This window comes from Oryctolagus cuniculus, chromosome 3, assembly GCF_964237555.1.
Source record: "Oryctolagus cuniculus chromosome 3, mOryCun1.1, whole genome shotgun sequence".
Classification (NCBI taxonomy): domain Eukaryota; kingdom Metazoa; phylum Chordata; class Mammalia; order Lagomorpha; family Leporidae; genus Oryctolagus; species Oryctolagus cuniculus.
This window is the reverse complement of record NC_091434.1, coordinates 116,810,051-116,830,258: the sequence shown is the minus strand read 5'-3', so window position 1 is coordinate 116,830,258 and position 20,208 is coordinate 116,810,051. Positions and strand designations below refer to the sequence as shown.

The 20,208-nt window shown below is 51.4% G+C and overlaps 1 pseudogene; it reads right to left on the bottom strand.

Moving 5' to 3' along the window:
• LOC100342961 (small ribosomal subunit protein eS1 pseudogene) overlaps positions 1 to 19,157 on the bottom strand; it is a 41,451-nt pseudogene extending 22,294 nt beyond the window's left edge.
• Between the last annotated feature and the right edge of the window lie 1,051 nt (positions 19,158 to 20,208).

The following is a 20,208-nucleotide window of genomic DNA, read 5'->3' as shown; positions in this document are numbered from 1 at the left end:
GCCCTTCGCCCGGGCAGCGACTTCGCTTGGGCTGCCGGCAGCACTTGGCTCTGCCTGCCAGGCTCCCTCCCCGGCCAGCGGCAGCCTGGTATTTATCATTCAGCGCAGGGCTCGGGAGGGGACCGAGCGGGTCGGAACTAAAGCAGCTGATTTATATTCAGAACGGAGTTTAAATTAACTGCGCAGAAGTCAAATCTCCCATTGCTCGTGTTTACTCTTTCTGAGCAGTGCCGAGGACTTAAGCTTTGGTCCATCCAAATTCCTAACGGGCCAAGTGCCCCAATTACAGACGATTCTGCGAACATCCGTGGCTTCGCAGAGCCCAGGCGAGAGTGATTCAGGAGAAGCCTTCGTGTCCTTCAGCTGGTCGTGGGCAGGGGACACTGCGGGAAGCTGGGCTGCTCTGCGCCGGCTCTTGGGACCCTGGGTCCCAGCGGGGGCTTCAGAACACGGCATGGCCTGTGGGTGCCATGGAACAAACAGGGTGGACTTGGCTGGATCCTGGCATTGAGGGTGCTGAAGCTTGGTGCCGGCTACATGCCAGCCGTGCCTCCATTCTCTTTACTTTGAATATACTTGCAGGTTTCCATACTCAAAAGTTGTTTATGGGGTTGGCGCTGTGGCGCAGTGGGTTAAAGCCATGGCCTGTGGTGCTAGCATCCCATATGGGTGCCGGTTCATGTCCCGGCTGCTCCACTTCCAATCCAGCTCCCTGCTAATGTGCCTGGAAAAGCAGTGGAAGATGGACCCAAGTGCTTGGGCCCCTGTAACCATGTAGGAGATCCAGAGGAATCTCCTGGCTCCTAGCTTCAGCCTGGCCCAGCCCTGTAGTTGTGGCCATCTGGGGACTGAATCAGGGGATGGAAGACCTCTCTCTGTCTCTTCTTCTCTCTCTTTAAACCTGCCTTTCAAGCAAATCAATATATCTTTTTTTTTTTTTAAAAAAAAAAAGGTCATTTACAATAGATTTTGTGTGTGTGTGTGTGAATCAGAGACGTGAGAGAGGCAGGAGAGTGACCTTGAAAGTTCACTCTTGGGAAGCCCCCAAAGGCTGGACAGAACCCACAGCCTCCTTCTGCCCCATACTGTGTGTTCAAAGCCTGTCAGAGGAATCAGGTGTCCGAAGCCAGGCTCAGCCGGCGACGGCAAGAGACAAACTGAGGGCCGAGAAGTTTCTCCAGGGCTGACATCCTCGGTTGTGTCTCCAGCCAGTGCGCGTGGTCCTTGCTGGCAGAACTGCACTCTGTTGAGTGACATGCCTGGGGGCGGGGAGTGGCGGGGGCACAGGACTCAGAGTGGGTATGAAATGCATGGGGATGTTTTTGGAGCAGATGGGACTACAGGGCACCGTTTACCCTCTGTTAAACAGCGAGCAGCCTGAGGTTTTCTTGGTGACTTTGCATGCTGTCACGTCCTTTCAAGGGCCTCTGTCTCTAGCCTCGCCCACTGGTGGCTTCCTCTGCCATCACACTTCTCCAGCTGCCCGGCCCCTTGCTTTTCTAGAATGAGCTGAGCACACGGCTACCTCAGGACCTTGGCACTTGCTGCTCCCTTCACAGGGAATCCTCTTCCTCCAGGTCTTCTCTCTGACTTCTTCTGGTCTTGGGTCATAGGCCAACTCCTCAGGGAGAATGTTCCTTGCCACCTTTTGTCCTCAGAGGCAGGCATTTACCCTAGAAGTTACGATGCCTGCCTCCTGTGTCAGAGTTCTGGTGGCTTAACACCTGGCTCTGGGGGCAGGGACCCACCTCCATTCTTAGCTTCTTTGAAAGGTCTTACCCAATGCCCAGCCTATAAATATGCTCAGTCATTGTTTTGAGTGAGCAAATGAAGGAATGAATGAATGTTCATGTCCACCTCAGCCATGGTGCCAGGTGCTCCAGCCCCAGCAGAACACTGGCATTTGGTCCCCCATGGTGGCTCCGGGCAAGCAGAAATGTCACAGCTGTCACAAGACGATGACAATGATGACAACAATGATGATGATGCCTACTCAGTCCAAAAGGAGCTGTGTCCTCTGGGGCCTGCAAAACTACCTGCCCGCTGGGGTGTGGAAGCAGCCGAGGCTTGCCCTGAGCAGCTGTCAACATTTAGACCACAGAGGAGCTCTGGGTCCCCAAGTCTCCCCCTGACCCCTGCCAGCCACCGCTCAGAAGGAGGAAGGCCTGGCCTCCTACAGCAGACTGGGCAGTCCATCCCGGAATGCTGAGCCCTGCCCTCCTGGGAGCCTGCCTGGCTCCTTCCTGTGCTGATCCGATTTGTGGGAACACACAGAAGCATCCCCCGAAATCCGTGTGGCTGGAGAATTCCAAGGATGGAGGAAATGGAAACCTTAACCATATGTAGGGAGTGCAGCTTACAGTGTTAGAAAGATGTGCTAAGGTCACGTCCGCCCCTCCTCCTTGTCCTGCCCCTTGCATGGAAAGAGGTGTGCACACACACACTCACACACACTCACACACATACATACCCAAATGGGAGGGGACTTCAAAAAGTTTGTGGAAAATGTAATTTAAAGGTAAGTTTCGTTTGGTGCAAAATGGTTTTGAAATCCACACATCCTTTTTTTTTTTTTTTCACATTCTCTCTGAACTTTTTGAAGATCCCGCATATGCATGTATTTCAAAAACGGTTTGCACCACAATAAACTTACCTTTGAATTTGTATTTCTTTGAAAGATGCTGGCTCACTCCCCCCAAGGGCCTCTCAATGGCCATGGCTGGGCCAGGCTGAAGTGAGGAGCCTGGAACTCGACCTGGGTCTCCTGTGTGGGTGGCAGGGACCCAAGGACCTGAGGCCTCCCAGGGTGCACATCAGTAGGAAGTTGGAAACGGAAGTGAAGTCAGGACTTGAACCCAGGTACAATGTGGTTATCTTAAGTGGTAGCCTAACTGCTCACCCCTACACTTAGCATTAATTCCATCTTCCATGAGTTTTAGCCTGTATCCCTGCATAAGTGCTTATGTGAATATATACATACATGTGTGTGAGCCTACTTCCATGCAAACACACAACTCACATGCACACATACATGCATACTTGTGTACTACAGGCACATGCACACCCCCCCATACACACACACAGCTACTCACATACAAAAATATTTAATGCTTCAGGGAAAGTTATTCTGATTCAGAAACCCCCTGGATTTATTCTCACCATTCGGGGGGTCAGAATTGCCACCCTGCGCTGGCTTCTCAGCTTCCCTGGGCCAAAATCTGGTCTCTGCTGAAGGTCCCAGGGAAATGGTTAATGGAGACATGGGAATGTTTTTCCCTGATATTAAACACTGGATATTCCTGATATGAATGTATTCCGTTTCCTCTTAATACGTTCCAATCTGCCTCTGTCATCTTTGTCTTAAATCTAGTTATAATTTCAGCTGTCAGTTTATTTCCCAAAGTGAAAGCAGCAAACAGGACTTTAATGAATCAATCAGCCGGTGCTGTTGTGCAAACAGGAGCGGGGGGAAGTGGCGGGGATGGTGGTGGGAAGCAGCCGACCTGCTTCCTGGGTCTACAGGCCCACTGACCCGCTGAGAACCAGGAGCGCCGTGACCTCAGGGGGTCTCGATGTCCCCACAGCTGCACACGTGAATGCCTTGCTACCCAAAGACAGGTAGTGTTCCGGCTCTCCCTGTGGCTGTACCGTGGGCCTGGCCCCACTGTTAGTGCCGAGGAGCCCACGGAAGGCACAGCTCCTCCTCTGCAATCTCTGAGTTGTGATCTTCGAAGCCAGCGGTGAGCATGGACCATCCTTCCTTCCTTTTAACTCTGGGAGAGAATCCTGGGAATGGAGGACCTGCAGTCCAGGGCTGGGTCCCTCATCTGTCCCAGGGGAGGGTGCTCAATCTAGCTGGCAAATCAAAACTGTTCCCATTCCTCTGGATGGTTTAGTGGACATGCAACACAGTCCAAAGGGGCTTGAGGGAAACTCCACTGGGGGGACAGAGAGTGTACGCTCATTCTTAACAAAGGGACGTGAGACGAGGAAGTCCTTCAGACACCTGGAAATTCTTGTGTCAGCTGTGATGGCTGGAGCTGCTGCTGCTATTTTTCCCTTCTGAGGGTAGAAAATAAAATGCTGAGGATGGCAGGTGGAAAAACACCTGGGTCTTGGAGCATGTGATTGAGCCTCGGAATTGTCCCACCCAGAAACCACTCTAGTCTCAGACTTTTGCTTAAGAGAGATAATAAATGTCCTATAAGTTCTTATGGAGTTTTTTTTCTCCCGCAGCTGAAAGCATCTAAGCTGTATTGGTCAGGATCTGCAAGGTTAAGCCTGATAAAAAATGACCCCGGCATCTCGGTGGCCTTATACAAGGAAGTCTCTCACTCAGGCCACACAGGCCCCTTGAGGTGGGCAGAGGCGCTCTGCTCGACACAGTTCCCAGCGGACTGGCTATTGGAGATGGGGAAGAGAATCTTTCAAACCACCTGCTGGCTCTGAAAGCTTCTGCCCTGACATGACACCTGTCACTTTCCCTCACATTTCGTTGGTTCAAGCAAGGGACCTGGCCTTGTCCCATGCCCAGTGCTGCTGGGAAGGACCATCCTGCCATCGGCCCAGATCATGAGAGCTGTAGCTCTTTGGTGGGCGACAGCAATGTCTACCGTGTTCACCAGCATGAACTCTAAAAAGAGCCAGCAGCATGGCCCGGGACCAACCACTTACCCTCATGCAAGTTCAATTTGCTCACTTGCAATATGGAATGTATTTGAATTCTTTGAAGGGTTCTTCCTGTTTCTACTGCAAGTAATAAATATGAAAGTCTTTTTAAAGATTTATTTTTATTTGAAAGTCAGAGTTACACAGAGAGAGGAGAGGCAGAGAGAGAGAGAAAGAGAGAGAGAGGTCTTCCATCCACTGGTTCACTCCCCAATTGCCCACATGGCCGAAGCTGCACCGATCCAAAGCCAGGAGCCAGGAGCTTCTTCCAGGTCTTCCATACAGGTATAGGGGCCCAAAAACTTGGGCCATCTTCTATTGCTTTCCCAGGCCATAGCAGGGAGCAGTATTGGAAGTGGAGCAACTGGGTCTTGAATCAGCACCCATATGGGATGCTGGCGCTTCAGGCCAGGGTGTTAAACCGCTGAGCCACAGCACCAGCCCCTGAAAGTATTTTTAAAAGCATAATGAAGTCTGCTGGACTGGGTGGCAGACAGGGGTGTGGGGGGGCCTTCTCAGGGAAGGTTCCAGTGACTCTTACATTCATTTATTTAAAAGGCAGGGGAGAGGAGAGAGAGAGAGAGAGAGAGAGAGAGAGAGTTTTATCTGCTAGTTCACTTCCCAGATGCCCACAACTCCAGGAACCACAAACTCAACCTGGGTCTCTTGTGGGGGTGGCAGGAACTCAGCTTCGCTACCTCCCTAGCGCATGCATTAGCAGGAATCGGAATCTGGAGTGGAGCCGCCACCTCCAACCCAAGCCCTGCGATACGTGATGCAGACACGCCAAGGATGCCTTAACTGCTGCAGCAAATGCCCACCAGACGCTCCCGTGTGGACATGTACTGCGCTCTCAGCCTCCGCCACACGTCTGCACAGGGAAGACACTGGCTGTTCTCTGTTTTCAGGATGAAATAGACGAATGGAGGTGGATAGGGGAGCAGGGCAGGGGGAACTTAAAGGGAAAGAGGTTGGGACTACTTTGCCTGAGGCATCTCTGAGCAGCTGTGTCGGTTCAGACTGCAATAACAGAAAGCCACAAACAGGGCTGCTTGAACAGCGGCAGTTCATTTTCCCCACAGTTCTGGAGGCTGCAAGTTCAAGTTCAAGCTCAAGCAGTCGGCATGGTTGGATTCCCTTGGTTTGCAGGTGGCCACTTTGTCCTCACACAACCGTCGCTCTCTGCCCACACATCCTTGTGTCTGTTGCTGTCTCAAATCTCCTGTTTGTACTGGATGGGCCCAGTCTCATAGCCTCATTCTACCTTACTCCCCTCTCTCAAGACCCTATCCCCAAATACAGTCACATTCAGAGTAGGAGAGGTTATGCTTCCATATATAAATTTGGGGGGTGCAATTCAGCCCCCAAGAGAAACCATTCTTTTCCTCCCCGTGAGAACTGTCCACTGGAAACGGATGTACTAATCCTCACTGTGAAAATTAAGGAGAAGGAAGAAGAGACCATGGAGAGAGAGCGAGTTGGAGGAGGAAGAGGAGAAGGAAAAGGAGGAGAAGCAGAGAACTTGGACGCTTTCCAAGCAAGCTTGTAGAACCCTGAGGATAGGCAGGGCTGCAGACAGAGCTGTCGGCAGAGGGGACCAGGGGGCCCAGGGGCATCACCCAGCTCTGAGGGTCTGCCTGCCGAGGACAGCAGACAGGGGCAAAGAGAGCCTGCCCTAGCCACCTCTGGCCAGAGAACATTGCTAACCCACTGTGTGCCCAGGGATTGGTGGTTGGAACGAAACCCGCACTGTGGAGCTTGCTTACAGAGGTGGACACATAAGATATTCAGAATTAATGATGTGGTTTCAATGCTGATGAGCGTTTATTTGTCACCTTAACTGTAGTCCCTGCCTTCAACTCATCTGAAACAGAACCCTAATCTGGGGAACTGAGTAAGGTACGCACGATGGCCAGTCTACTTCTCAGTGAATTCCACTCTTCTGGGCTGCCGCAGACTCCACCTATTGGGCAAAGGCTGGGAGACATCCAGAGCCATGCAAGTGTAAAACAGTGTCACGACGGTGTACCGTTAGCTTCTTCTTTGTATTCTCCATCTCGAAATCCAGTGCGTCCTCTCGTCCCCTCCTCCCCACTAAAAAAAATTCATAAGTTGAAGTCCAAATCCCCAGGCTCTCGTAACACGACTGCTTTGGAGACAGGGTTTGAGGGTTTTTAAACAGGCAGTTAAGGTGAAATGCAGTGATGAGGGCGCCTCCTGTGGACACAAACTCTAACACGATCAAGGAGACGCCTACTGCACCTTATGAGGAGTGAGCTCCGTGTCTGGGGCCACCCTGGGAAGAGCGACTCCCGACCCTGGGTTTGACTGCCCTGCACGTGGGTAACGTGAGCCTGGGCAGGGTGCGGGCGGTGATACACCTGCATCACCAGCGACCCAGTCTGTTAACTACGAGCCGGTGTTCTTTGATTTTCAGTGCAATGGATAATCACACACCAACCTGCACTGGTTAAACCTGATTTGAGGCACACATTCACCCTGTCAGAAGCGTATATGAACTAACCAAGGGTAGGTTTATGGAGCAGTCATTCAGGCACCTGGTGGGTCGTTCCTGGGTTTAAAGCCTCAGCCTCACTAGCTGAGTAGACTTCAGCTTTGATTTTCCAAACAGACTCTGCTTATTTCTGTTAACAGCCACTTTCCAATTTCACCTGTATCCTTTTAAAAAGAAATTAGGAGTTGGTGTTGTGACATAGTAGGTTAAGCCGCTGCCTGAAATGCCAGCATCCCTATGAGTGCTGGTTTGAGTCCTGGTTGCTCCACTTGTGATCCAGCTAACTACTAATGCACCTGGGAAAATAGCAGAGGATGACCCAAATGCTTGGGACCCTTGCATCTACATGGGAGACCTGGATGGATTTCCAGGCTCCTGGCTTCTGCTGGCCCAGCCCAGGCTGTTGTGGCTGTTTGGGGAATGAATCAGCAGATGGAAAATCTCTCTCTCTCTCTTTCTCTGTCTCTCCCTCCTTCCCTCCCTCTCTGTATCTCTGCCTCTCAAAAAATAAATCTTAAAAAAAAAAAGGAATGGGAAATTAGGACACAGACACACAGAGGGGTGACTGTGCCAAGGCACGGGGAGAAGCCAGCTGTCTGTCAGCCGGGAAGAGAGGCCCCAGGAGAAGCCACCCTCCTGACGCCATGTCCCCGTCACTGGGATTGTAAGGCAGTGAGTGGCCCTGGTTGGAGCCTCTGGGTCGGTGCTACTTGCTGTGGCCATCCTAGCAAACTGATAGAGTCCTTGAGACTCTGAGACCTAAAACACAGCAGCTCAGTGGGCAGCCCAGGGGATGCATCAAGAACAAGGCCATGACCGTGTCCATCATTCAAGGCTGCCATGGGCAGGCCTGGGTGACCCACCAGGCAGAAGTAGTGCAGGCCCAGGCAAAAGCAAAATGATTTCAAAACCACTTGACTTAAAAAAATCATTTTGGGGCCTGTGCTGTGGTCTATTAGGTTAAGCCCTTGCCTGTGGTGTGGACATCTCATATGGGCACTGGTTCAAGACCTGGTTGCTCCTCTTCTGATCCAGCTCCCTGCTGATGCACCTGGGAAAGCAGTGAAAGATGGCCCAAGTGCTTGGGAGTCCTGCATGGGAGACCTGGGAGAAGCTCTTGGCTCCTGGCTTCAGATCAGGGTTGCAATCCATTTGGGGAGTGAACCAGCAGACAGAAGACCTTTCTCTCTGTCTCTTCCTTTCTCTATCTATAACTCTGCCTCTCAAATAAATAATAAAAAATTTTTAAAAATCATTTTATTTATTTGAAAGGCAGAGTTACAAAGAGAGTGGGAGAGACAGAAAGAGAGAGATCATCCATCCGCTGATTCACTCCCCAGAGTTCCAGCCAGAAACTCCACCCAGGTCTCCCATGTGGGTGACAGGGGCCCAAGCACCTGGGCCATCTTCCACTGCTTTCCCAGGCCCGTTAGCAGGGAGCTGGATCAGAAGTGGAGCAGCTGGGACTCGAACAGGCATTCATCCGGGATGCCTGTGTCCCAAGTGGCAGCTTAACCTGCGGCACTGCAATGCCATCCCCATGCACTTGACTTTTTAATCTTCCTCTGCAAAGCCATTCAAGTAGCCATGAGGAGGGGGGAGAGGGTTTTATTGGACTTCTTCACAGCTATTTGACAGCTTAGTGGTGGATAAGGCGTTTAGTGCTGGGATAAGCTCCCCTCCTAAACGTGGCAGGAGCACCCACAGCTGTGCCACAAAGTGGCAGCTTGGAGGGAATGACACGAAAGAGCAGGCCCCCCACACCCAACGGTGTCAAACCTCCCCCAGCTGCAGCAATCCCCTCCCTTTGAGTCCTGAAGGCCAGGCTCAGCCTGAGGCTCGCTCACAAAGAACTTTGTCCAACCTCAGACACAAAGTGAGGATGAAGCGATTTTTATTGTTATTGTCATCATTAATCCTTTAATTAAGGTCTCCTTTATTCATGTCACTACTCTGCCCCTTTCTCCCCTCCCTCTCTTTGCAATCTCGCTCGTTACTCTGGCTTCTCCAAGCTCTCCCAGCTCAAATTTTAATTAAAGTGAGTCACAAGCCTGGAATCTCTAATGAGCCCCTCTTCCAGATCCCATTAGAAATCGGAATCGTGGCGCTCTCTGTGGCGTGGCTCATTAGCATGGTATTATTTTTCCAATGCAGAGAAACCCTGCTCTGAGCCTTTTTGCTGTCGGTTGATGTTCAAATGTGGAACTAGGCCTTGCTCACATTTTTGCAAAGGCAGGACATTGAAGAGATCCAAGAAGATAATCAGGAAGCAGATGGGGAGACCTGGCCCCATCTGAGACAGGATTCACCCTGTGTTTCACATCACCAGAGCCTGCGGATTCTATGTTGGGGAGCCTTCAATATGAGTAAGTTCTTCCCATCTGAGCATCATGATTGCTTTTTTTTTCTCTCTTTCTTTCTTTCTTTCTTTCTTTCTTTCTTTCTTTCTTTCTTTCTTTCTTTCTTTCTTTCTTTCTTTCTTTCATTTCTTTTTGAGAGGCAGAGTTACAGAGCGAGGGAGACAGAGAGAGAAGTCTTCCACCTGCTGGTTCATGGTTCACTCTCCAAAATGCTGGAACTGGGCCAATCCGAAGTCAGGAGCTAGGAACTTCTTTCAGGTCTCCCACATGGTGCAGAAGCCCAATCACTTGGACCATCTTCCACTGCTTTCCCAGGCCATCAGTAGAAAGCTGGATTAGAAGTGGGGCACCGGGCTTGAACCAGTGCCAACATGGGATGCTGGGACTGCAGGCAGGATCCTAGCCTACTATGCCACAGCGCCGGCCCCTCACGATTGCTTTCGTTTGACGCAGTGAAGAATGAAGTCTCCCCAATGCCTTGTGTTTCTTAAACAGAGGATCTGAAGCCCCATCCCTGCAATGAATGGGCAGCCAGGGGTTGACCCACGGCAGCCCTGATCTGGAAAGCCCAGGTGTCCACAAACTGCAAAAAAGGTTGGAGGGGTGGAGTGGGGTGCTGCCACAGGGAAGGTAGGTGCCTGCATTTTACTCTCTACCCTACTGGAAGAGGGAAGAGCTGGAGATAACCCCAACAATCATCAAGGGCAAGGCGATGAGTACACCAGTTAGGCAGGGCAGGAGGTTGTGAGGTCAAGGGGCCATGGGGCTGTGGCGGAGGTGGCCACTGAGCCCGTGTTGATCCAGAGCCTGGGCCTTTCCTGCTCTGAGCAGGTAGCTCAGCACCCAGGCACCTCCACCACACGGTCTCAGCACCACCCCTATTTTCTGATGAAGTCCAAGCACAGAGTGGCGACGGGAACAGCGCACTGGACCAGCTGATGGCTGGTGCTGGAGGAGGGTCACAGTCTATTGATTCTCCAGCTCCCCTTCACACACCCACTCCTGTAATGGCCTTGTTAGTGTTTGATACAATCAGTAGCCCTAGAATCCTTTCATCCAAGTTTAGTTCAAATCTCTTTAGCTTTTCATAATGCAAATCATTGTGCATGTTTGCTAGGGTTTGACAGTCCCCTCCAAAACTCATGTAGAAATTTAATTGCATTGCAATAGCTTTAAGAGTCTTGTGGTGGAGCCGGTGCTGTGGCATCGTGGGTAAAGCTGCCACCTGCAGTGCAGGCATCCCATATAGGTGCCGATTCTAGTCCTGGCTGCTCTACTTCTGATCCAGCTCTCTGCTATGGCCTGAGAAAGCAGTAGAAGATGGCCCAAGTGCCTGGGCCCCTGCACCCACATGGGGAGACCCAGAAGAAGCTCCTGGCTCCTGGCTTTGGAGCTTTGGATTGGCACAGCTCGGTCATTGTAGCCAACTGGGGAGTGAAGCAGCAGATGGAAGACCTGTGTGTGTGTGTGTGTGTGTGTGTGTGTCTCTCTCTCTCTCTCTCTCTCTCTCTTTCCCCTCTCCGTAACACAGCCTTTCAAGTAAATCAATCATAAACAAAAGGCAGCCTCTGGGAGAAGTGATTCTGTGTGCAGATTCTGCTCTCAGGAAGACGGATGCTGCTCCTGAGGGGTGGGCTCCTGAGAAAAGGTCCCTCTCACCCCCGCCCTCCCTCCATCTCACTCCTCGCTTGCCCCTCTGCCTCCCCCCCCACCCAGGGAGGACCCACCACGAATGCCTTTGCCAGGGGCCAGCTCCACTTCCCAGCCTCCAGGACAGTGTAGTGCAGAATTCGTCACAAATCACCCAGGACCAGCGTTAGGAACCCCACGCACCCCCAGCCAGCTCCCCAGGTACCCCCTTGCAGCCAGGCCTCCCCGCCAGGTCCCAGTGCAGACACACCACTGCCCCGCCATCCCAGGTACCCCCTCGCAGCCAAGCCTCCCCGCCAGGTCCCAGTGCAGACACACCACTGCCCCGCCATCCCAGGTACCCCCTCGCAGCCAAGCCTCCCTGCCAGGTCCCAGTGCAGACACACCACTGCCCCGATGCTGTTTCAGTGCACACCCCTGAAATTCTAACATTGCTCCTCTAACACGCATTCCCCTTTTTAAAGAGAAGTAATCTTGTATTCTGCTTTCTTGGGCTCTACACATCATGTTTTCCTTTCTCCACATTTTTAATCTGTCTTTAACTCACTTCCTTTCATGTTTTCTTTTTGACCACTGTGTTTTTGGTTCATGTGAAATTCACAGAGACAGACAGACAGACAGGCAGAGATCTTCCATCTGCTGGTTCACTCCCCAAATGCCCGTCACAGCCACAGCTGGGCCAGGCTGAAGCCAGGAACCCAGAGCTCAATCCAGGTCTTCTGAATAGGTAACAGAGACCAAGTACTTGGGCCATTACCTGCTGCATTAGCAGGGAGCTGAACTGGAAGCAGAGGAGCCAGAATATTCGTAATATAGAACAAAGCACTGTGATACGGGATCCGATGTTCCAAGCAATGACTTGACCGCCGTGCCAAGCACCTGCCCTGGTGTTCCCAGTCTCACGGGCAGAGATATATCATGGCGCCACTTTCTTTCTGATAAATGCTTTATAATCCAATAAATCATATTTATGTTACTGTTAAAGAAATTCCATGATTTTTTGTGTTTTTCTCTTGTTTAATAAGATGCTTTGTCTTTTTAAACTTCCAAGTATAAGGGCCTTTGATTTGTTGTGAATCTCTAGTTTTAGCACATTATGAAAAAATAAAGTTGTTTTTATATAATTTCAGTTTCCTGAAATGTATTGAGGTTTTCTTTCAGTTCCAACTACGGTCAGGGAACAGGTGTTGTGGTGCATTGGGTTAAACCGCCACCTGGGGTAGCGGGGGCAGTGCTGTGGTATAGCAGGTGAAGCTGCTGCCTGCAGTGCTGGCATCCCATATGGGTGCAGATTCTAGTTCCAGCTGCTCTTGTTCTGATCCAGGTCTCTGCTGTAGCCTGGGAAAGCAGTAAAAGATGACCCAAGTCCTTGGGCCCCTGTGTCCATGCGGGAGACCTGGAAGAAGCTCCTGGCTCCTGGCTTCAGGTCGGCCCAGCTCTGGTTGCAGCAGCCATTTGAAGAGTGAACCAGCAGATGGAAGACTTTCTTTCTCTCTCTCTCTGACTTTTAAATAAATTAAAAAAAAAAGTTTAAAAATTACTATGAAGGTTACTTGGGTATTCTTTATAACCAGACTCCAGAATTTGAGATATGGCTTCAGATTTGCTTTATTTATTATGTTACATGTATCTTCTAAATCCTTACCGATTTTCCCATCCACTTGATCTTTCTTGAACTGAGAGTGGTATGTTAAAGTCTCCTCGTGTTCTATGTGTATTTATTTCTCTTTATCTCTGGTAGCTTCGTGGAAAACAGTGGTTGATGTGGATGTGTGGATATTAATAACTTTAGCAGCACAGTGGATCTCATCATAATGAACAATTATTTCATTGCTTTTTGGTATGAATCCTACTTCATCAGATATCAAATTGTTATTTTTTTCAAAGATTTATTTATGTATTTGAAAGGCAGAATTACTGAGAGAGAGGGAGAGAGAGAGAGAGAGAAAAAAAAAGAGATCTTCCATATGCTGGTTCACTCGCCAAATGGCTGCAATAGTTGGGGCTGGGCCAGGCTTAAGTGAGGAGCCAGGAGCTTCACCCAGGTATCCCACGTGGATGCAGGGGCCCAAGCTCTTGGGCCATCTTCTGCTGCTTTTCCAGGTGCATTAGCTGGGAGCTGACTCAGAAATGGAGCAGCCAGGACTCGAACCAACACCCATAGGGAGTGCTAGTGTTGCTACACCACAGCACCGGCCCCCAAATTGTGATTCTTAGCATTTTTATTTTCAGTCGCCTGTTCAATCTTCATTCAGACTTCCATTTTTAACTTTGCTGAATTTTTTATTTTAATTAATTAGCTGGACAGGCAGCTGGACTGAGCGAGATACAAAGAGAGAGCTCTCATTCTCTGGCTCACTCCTCAAATGCTAACACAGACAGCACCCCATATGGCTAGGCTTAGATTTTGGGTTAATTGGTGATAAAAGTAGTGCAGAGTGATTCCCCAAAATTTGAAAGATGTGGAATAGGATATGGAAATAAAATTAATATCACAAGGTGGCACCACCACCAGAGAGCCAGAGAGTAGCCACTGTTAGCTCTCTGATATTCTGCCCTCCAGTATTTTATCCAAACCAATTTTAAAACACTAAACACATGGATCATTGCCATCATGCTGGGCCCTGAAACCTTTTTTGTCACAACAGCCAGAGTCTTCCTCGGTTCATCCTAGGGAAAGGGAGCTCACTGTAGGGTCACTTTAACCTGGAAATAGAAATGTCCCGGGATTTCACCAGCACCTGCTTGACTGACCGGAGACCCCTGCAGCTTCTCTCCTGGCCACATGCTCTCCTCCCCAGCTTCCTCCTCTCTCTTATGGCTGCTCCATCTGCTGCAATTGCAGATGTACATGGCCCATCTCTGCATCACAGCCTGTCGGCCTTAGCTCCTACCAGTAATGGACTCATTTTCTGGACATTTCTGTAATCCAGATTCCTCGGAAAGGGCTCTGACTGTTCTGGCTGATCTTTTCATACCTATCAGAGGGCCATTTGTTCCAATCAGCTGTCACTTAGAGAAGGCGGGGCCACAGGGAGAACACGGACCCTCTGAGAATTTGGGCTAGGAGTGATGTACATACCTGGATAGATAATAAGCCACACACACACACACACACACACATACACACACACACATTGTTTGGTATGACTGGAGTTTCTTAGTAACTGCACTTCTAGCACACAATTTTGACATCTATGGTTCAGAAAAGGCAGGCATGGGCAGGCATGGGCAGGCAGGCATGGTGGGCTTCAAACTGTGCTGTATGACGCTGGCCCCCATGTCAGAGCACCGGCTCAAGTCCTGGCTGCTCTATTTCTGATCCAACTTACTGTTAGTGCATCTTGGAGAGGCAGTGGAAGATGGCCTAAGTGCTTGGGCCCCTGCACCTGCATGGGAGACCTAGAAAAAGCTCCTGGCTCCTGGCTTCAGATCGGCTCAGCTCTGGCTGTTACTGCCACGTGGGGAGTGAACCAGCAGATGGAAGATCTCTCTCTCTTTGTCTCTCTGTATTGCTGTCTTTCAAATACATTTAAAAAAAAAAAAAGACAAAGAACTACACTGCACTTACATGACGTGGGGAGAGGCTTTCGTCCATCACAGCATTGATATCTGGGAGCCTTGGAAAACAGCTTTCACAGAGCATTTGGCAGCTAGTCTTGGCATTGCAGGATTCTTTGTATGGTTTTAAAAGGAAAGGCATGATGGAGGAAGCACCTCATTGTGGGACTTCAGGAAGTAACGAGATGGTATCAATTCTCCAGCAAGCCCCAGAGCCCAGAGGTCCCCTGCCCTCTCCAAGTGGTTCAGGCAGAAGCTGGCTAGGGCAGGGGCTGGGAGGCAGGGGGTGAAGTTGCTTCTTGGGACACCTGCATCCCATAGCACAGTGCCTGGTTCCAGGCTCAGCTACTGTGTTTCTTATCCAGCTTCCTGCGAATGCTCCTAGGAGGCAGCGCAGCAGGCACAAGTGCTTGGGTCCTTGCTGCCTATGTGAGAGACCAGATGGAGTTCCTGGATTTAGCCTGGGCCAGACCTGGCTGTTGTAGCCATTTGGGGGAGTGAATCAGCAGATGGAAGAGTTTCTCTCTCTCTCTCTGTCACTCTGCATTTCAGATAAATAAGCACATCTTTAAAACAAACAGGAGCTGGCTGACCACCGGTGGGAGGCAGGGGAGGGGTGGTGACGGGGCTGGATGGCGTTGCCTCTGCTGAGCCCTGTAATTCTCTGATTTTACAGAACACATTTGGTTAGATCAGAGGTCCTCAGCCTTAGCTGCTGATCTGAGGGTTGGGAATTCTTTGGTGCCAGGATTTGGAATATGTGTCAGCTTTTTCTCTGGCCTCTACACACGAAATGCCTCTCTCCAGTTGCAATGAGCCAGGGTGTGTCTGGACAGTGCCCCATGGCCCCTGGGGGACAAGGGCGCCCCCTAGCAGAGGAGCATGGATTCTGCGCCCTGGCTGCTGTACCAGGTGTGGTAGAGACCTGGTCCCTGTGAAACTTTTCTCAGAGTGTTTTTGTTTAAGGAACTGCATGGAGCTATTTTGCATTCACATCAGCAAGAGGAAAAATTTGTCTTCTGAATTCTTTTTAGAATCTCCTTGTATTTTTCTCCTACAAATGACAAGCACCCCTCCTCCTCCCCAGGAATACAGTAGCTCCTCTTTCTACTGCTATTCAAACACTGTCTCCAGGAAAAGAGTCGACGGGGAGCTTGAATGACACAAATTCAGTACGGTACAAGGAACGGAACAGGAACCAAGCAACAGTGCTAATCCCGGCTTTGTAATCACCAACCCTGCAGCCCTGGGAAAGCCGTTAATCACAGTTAATCACCATGGTCTGTTCTACAAAGATGACTGTTGCATCAGGCAATCTTTCCGGGCTCACTCGCACTAAAGGGTAAATGACTAACACAGTAAGATGTGTTGACCTCCCAAGAGGTCACATTTGTTAGCTATGATTCTTTCACTAGGCTCAGGAACAGCTAGTCTTGAATGCCAGGCTGAGGATTCTACATCAGTGGGTAAAGAGGAAGTGTAGAAGGTTCTGGAACATACATTTACAGGGAATTGAAGGCTCGGCTCTCACAGCTGGGAGATGGTTACCAATCCCCTTATCCTGCTCTCTCCCTGTACAAAAGGAGATTCTGAGGTCCAGAGAGGGAAGTGACCTGTCCACCTCTTCTCGCTGAGTGCAAAATCCACACGATGCTTTAAAAATTTGGGGACCTGGGGGTCAGTGCTGTGGCATAGCAGGTAAAGCCACTGCCTGTGATGTTGGTATCCCTTATGGGTGCCAGTTCGTGTCCCAGCTGCTCAACATTCTGTTAATGGCCTGGGTAAAGCAACAGAGGATGGCCCAAGTGCCTGGGCCCACATGGGAGACCTGGATGAAGCTCCTGCCCCAGCCCTGGCTGTTGCAGCCATTTGGGGAATGAAACAGCAGATGGAAGATCTCTCTCTCTCTCTCTCTCTCTCTCTCTCTCTCTCTGTAACTGTTTCAAATAAATAAATACATCTTGGAAAAAGAGGGAGAGAAGCCTAACAAACACAGGAGAGGCTGAGAACCTGCGGAGCAGGCTGAACACCAATTCAGGGGCCCCCTGCACCCTCCCGAGGCTGACACTACCTTGTTGGAGAGAGTAGGCTGGTGGTGCCCAGATGCTGGGCAAGTTTGCTGAAGGGAACAAAAGCAGACGTGTTGAGCAGGACTCTGCCCCCTGCGGTAACTGGGGACCTTCCAGGAAGCTGCCTGGAGGAAAGGCCGTGGACCTTTCTGGAAAGCTGGCTGGAGCACTGGTAAGGACTCACCAGGTAGCTTCCAGCCAGCAGCTCTCAGGAGGGCTTGACCACACCAGAAAGCACACACAGAGGTGCCGCTGAGACTGCTTGGGGGAGAGCTAGGAGCAAGCAACCTTTCCCTTACCGTGTGCCTCCTGCGCCCTCTAGTGGTAAAGTTGAGCATTACGCTAGGTGGCCAAGGAGAAGTAGTTGTGAGATTTAGTTTAGCAGGGCCACGGAGGCTGGATGGCAAGGTGAGGGGGCAATAAATTGATAGGAACACATTCACAGTCAGGATAACCATCTCTGAGGTGGTGCACGTGCACACGTGTGCGTGCGCGCACACACCTCCCCCCCCCCATCCCCTCTGGTCCCAGACAGCCAGGGACCAGGTTTCAAGTTTCCCCAGCTCTTCCCTTCCAGCTATATTACATGATGTCATGACTGTCCTGGAAGCTGAAGGAAATTCCTGCTTGGGTCTCAGGAGCTCGGGGTGTCAGGAGAGGTCACTTAGCTAGGGTGGCCTTGAGTCTGGGTTTGCACCAGTTATCCCAACTGCTGTCCCCACAGTGCCCCCAAGCTCTCTCCAAAGTGTCCTGCCTTACTGATCAATTTATCTGGTCCCTTAACCGCGGCCAGCAGCCCACCCCTCCCCAGATTTACAGATGCGGGACGCTCCCACTTGGACTGTGATTGAAGTGACCACTTTCCAAGCCTCCCCTGAAGGTGGCCACCAGGCTGGAACGCTGGGAGATCACCTGAGATAACACACACAGAGCGCAGGGTGCAAACTGTGGCCTCTCTCCCGCGGCTCCTCTTCCTTTCGCGTTCCCGTGCCTGTCGCACTCTCTGTCCACCTTTCAGACACAGACGACAGGAGCCGTTCACCTGGCAGAGCTCAATAACGCTTCAGAACGGTTCCGGCCAACAGGGACGCTCAAGGCGGAAGGAGCATCAGGCCGAAGTGCCCAGGAATTGCTAAGCAGGAAGAGGCTATGGAACCCTCTCTCCAGTTCATGCCTTCCCCCCGCCCCGAAATTTCCTGAAGGTTATCTGCAGTCAACAGCACCCCCTTCCTGGAGGCAGGTCCTGCTCTGGTGCAAGGATTCCTTGGGAAAGAGCGTCCCAAGGTCGCCATCTAGTGACCAATATGTAGAACACACTCGCTGGCCAATTTGTTGACCGTACCAGGGTCCACAGCCACCACGAGGCCCAGGCTGGGACCCCCCCCCACCCACCCACCCAACACAGGCGACCTGATGGTGGTTGCTTAGAGGCTCATATTCCCTCCAGCCACACCATGTCATGGCATGAGAGACTGCTCTGCTGGGCTTGGCTCCGGATTCAAGGCAGCTGACCCCAGTGTGTCTCGGCCTCAGTACAATGGCCACTTGGGACAGGATAATTCTATGACATGAGAGATGACTCGGTGCATTGTAGGAAGTTTGGCAGCATCCTGGCCCCTACCAACTAGAGGTCAGCAGCAACCTCCACCCAACTGTGACAGCCAAAAACAACTCCAGATGCCCACTGCCCATGTCCTGGGGGGCAGGGCGGGGCGCAGAATCCCCTCTAGTTGAAAAACCCCGGGAGGCTGAAGTTTCAGCCTGCTTCACAAACATCCCAGTACTTGGCAAGAATGGCCGGGAGGGCTGTGGGGACTCTGTCCTAGGTGGGATCAACAGCAGTCCCTAGGCCCGTGCAGAGTGTGTGTGTGTGGGGGGGGGGCTCCAGGAAGCAGGGATGGATTCCCAGTCTCCTCCTGTCAGCCCCCCTTTGCATACCCCCCTCACTCTCCCACCCTCCTATCCCGTTCCTGAAGCTTGATCTCCAGTGCGCATGCACAGGCCCTGGCGCCTTGCGCTCCTAACCCTGGGCCTGGTCTCTGCGCGTATGGGGTTCAGGTGTGGTCAAGGTTGCGGGAATCTCAGAGGGCTCCCGGGCACGCTCAGGACAGCCACCGCGTTTCCGCTGTCAAGTACACACCCGCCCCAGGCTCGGACGCTTTTCCAACCTCCGACCACACGACCACACGACAGTTCTGCCAGCGGGGTAGCGTCTCACAATCGAAAAACCTGGGGTAAGTAGCGCCCGCGGGCTCAGCACTTACCTGGCCAAGCTGAGGGTCGGACCTGGGTCCGGGCAGTCGCTGCCACGCTGCCTTCCGGGGCGGGCGCCATGTACGCCTTGTACAACTTGCCGTCGGCATCTTGGGGTTTGGGGCTTGGAGGTCTGTCTGCTTTTCCTCTGCCTTGGGGTGCAGATTTTGTCTCCTTGAGTAAGCTGGCAGCATTGCAAGGAAAGAGACCGTGGCTTTGGCTCCCTTAGGCGCGCTGCTCCACACTCGGGAGCTCAACACCACGTCCAAGTTCACCCAGGCAGCCCCCAGCAGGCAGAAGAGGGTCACGCTCAAGGGTGCTGGCCCAGCCCCAGAAACTCCTGGAATTCTGTGAACCTGCCTGGTGCCTTTCTCCCTGGAATCAGTATCTCCTCCCCCATCTCCCACCAGTGCAATCTAATTAGGCTCCGTCTACAATTAACTCCCCATAATTACGGAGGAGCAAAGCCCATGTGTCACTCTTACACGTCATCTGTTAAACAACAATGTCCAATTCTGAAATCTCTCTTCAGACAAGGAGATACAGTACACGAGTGGGCTTGGGATGCTCCAGCTATGCTAACCCAGATTTAATTATGCCAGGAGAATGGAGGTTTAGCTTCACTCTCCCTACAAGTACTGTAATTAAAACTCAATTAGGGGCAGCTCTGGCCAACATCATTAATCCAGTGTCACCGGATTGAAGAGACACATGGCGCCGTGCTGCTCAAATAATGCCAGCCCAGAGCCTTTGCAAGGAAAGGGATCATGGGCAGCCAGCCCATCTCTCCACCGGCACCTACAACTTGTTGGTTGACGGCTTTTTCTTCAGTGGTAACTCTTAAAACGTCTTTATCTGGGGCCTGGCATTGCAATGCAATGGGTTAAACCCCGACTTGGGATGCCTGCATCCCATATCAGAGTGCCGGGTTTGAGTCTCAGGTTCCTCTACTTCCTGGCCAGTTTCCTGCTAATGTGCCTGGGAGGCAGCAGATAATGGCCCAAGTCCTGGGGTTCCTGTCACCAAGGTGGGAGACTCAGATGGAGCTCCTGGTTTCAGCCTGGACCAGCTCTGGCTGTTGTGGGCATTTGGGGAATGAACTGGCAGATGGAGATCTCTCTCTCTCTCTCTC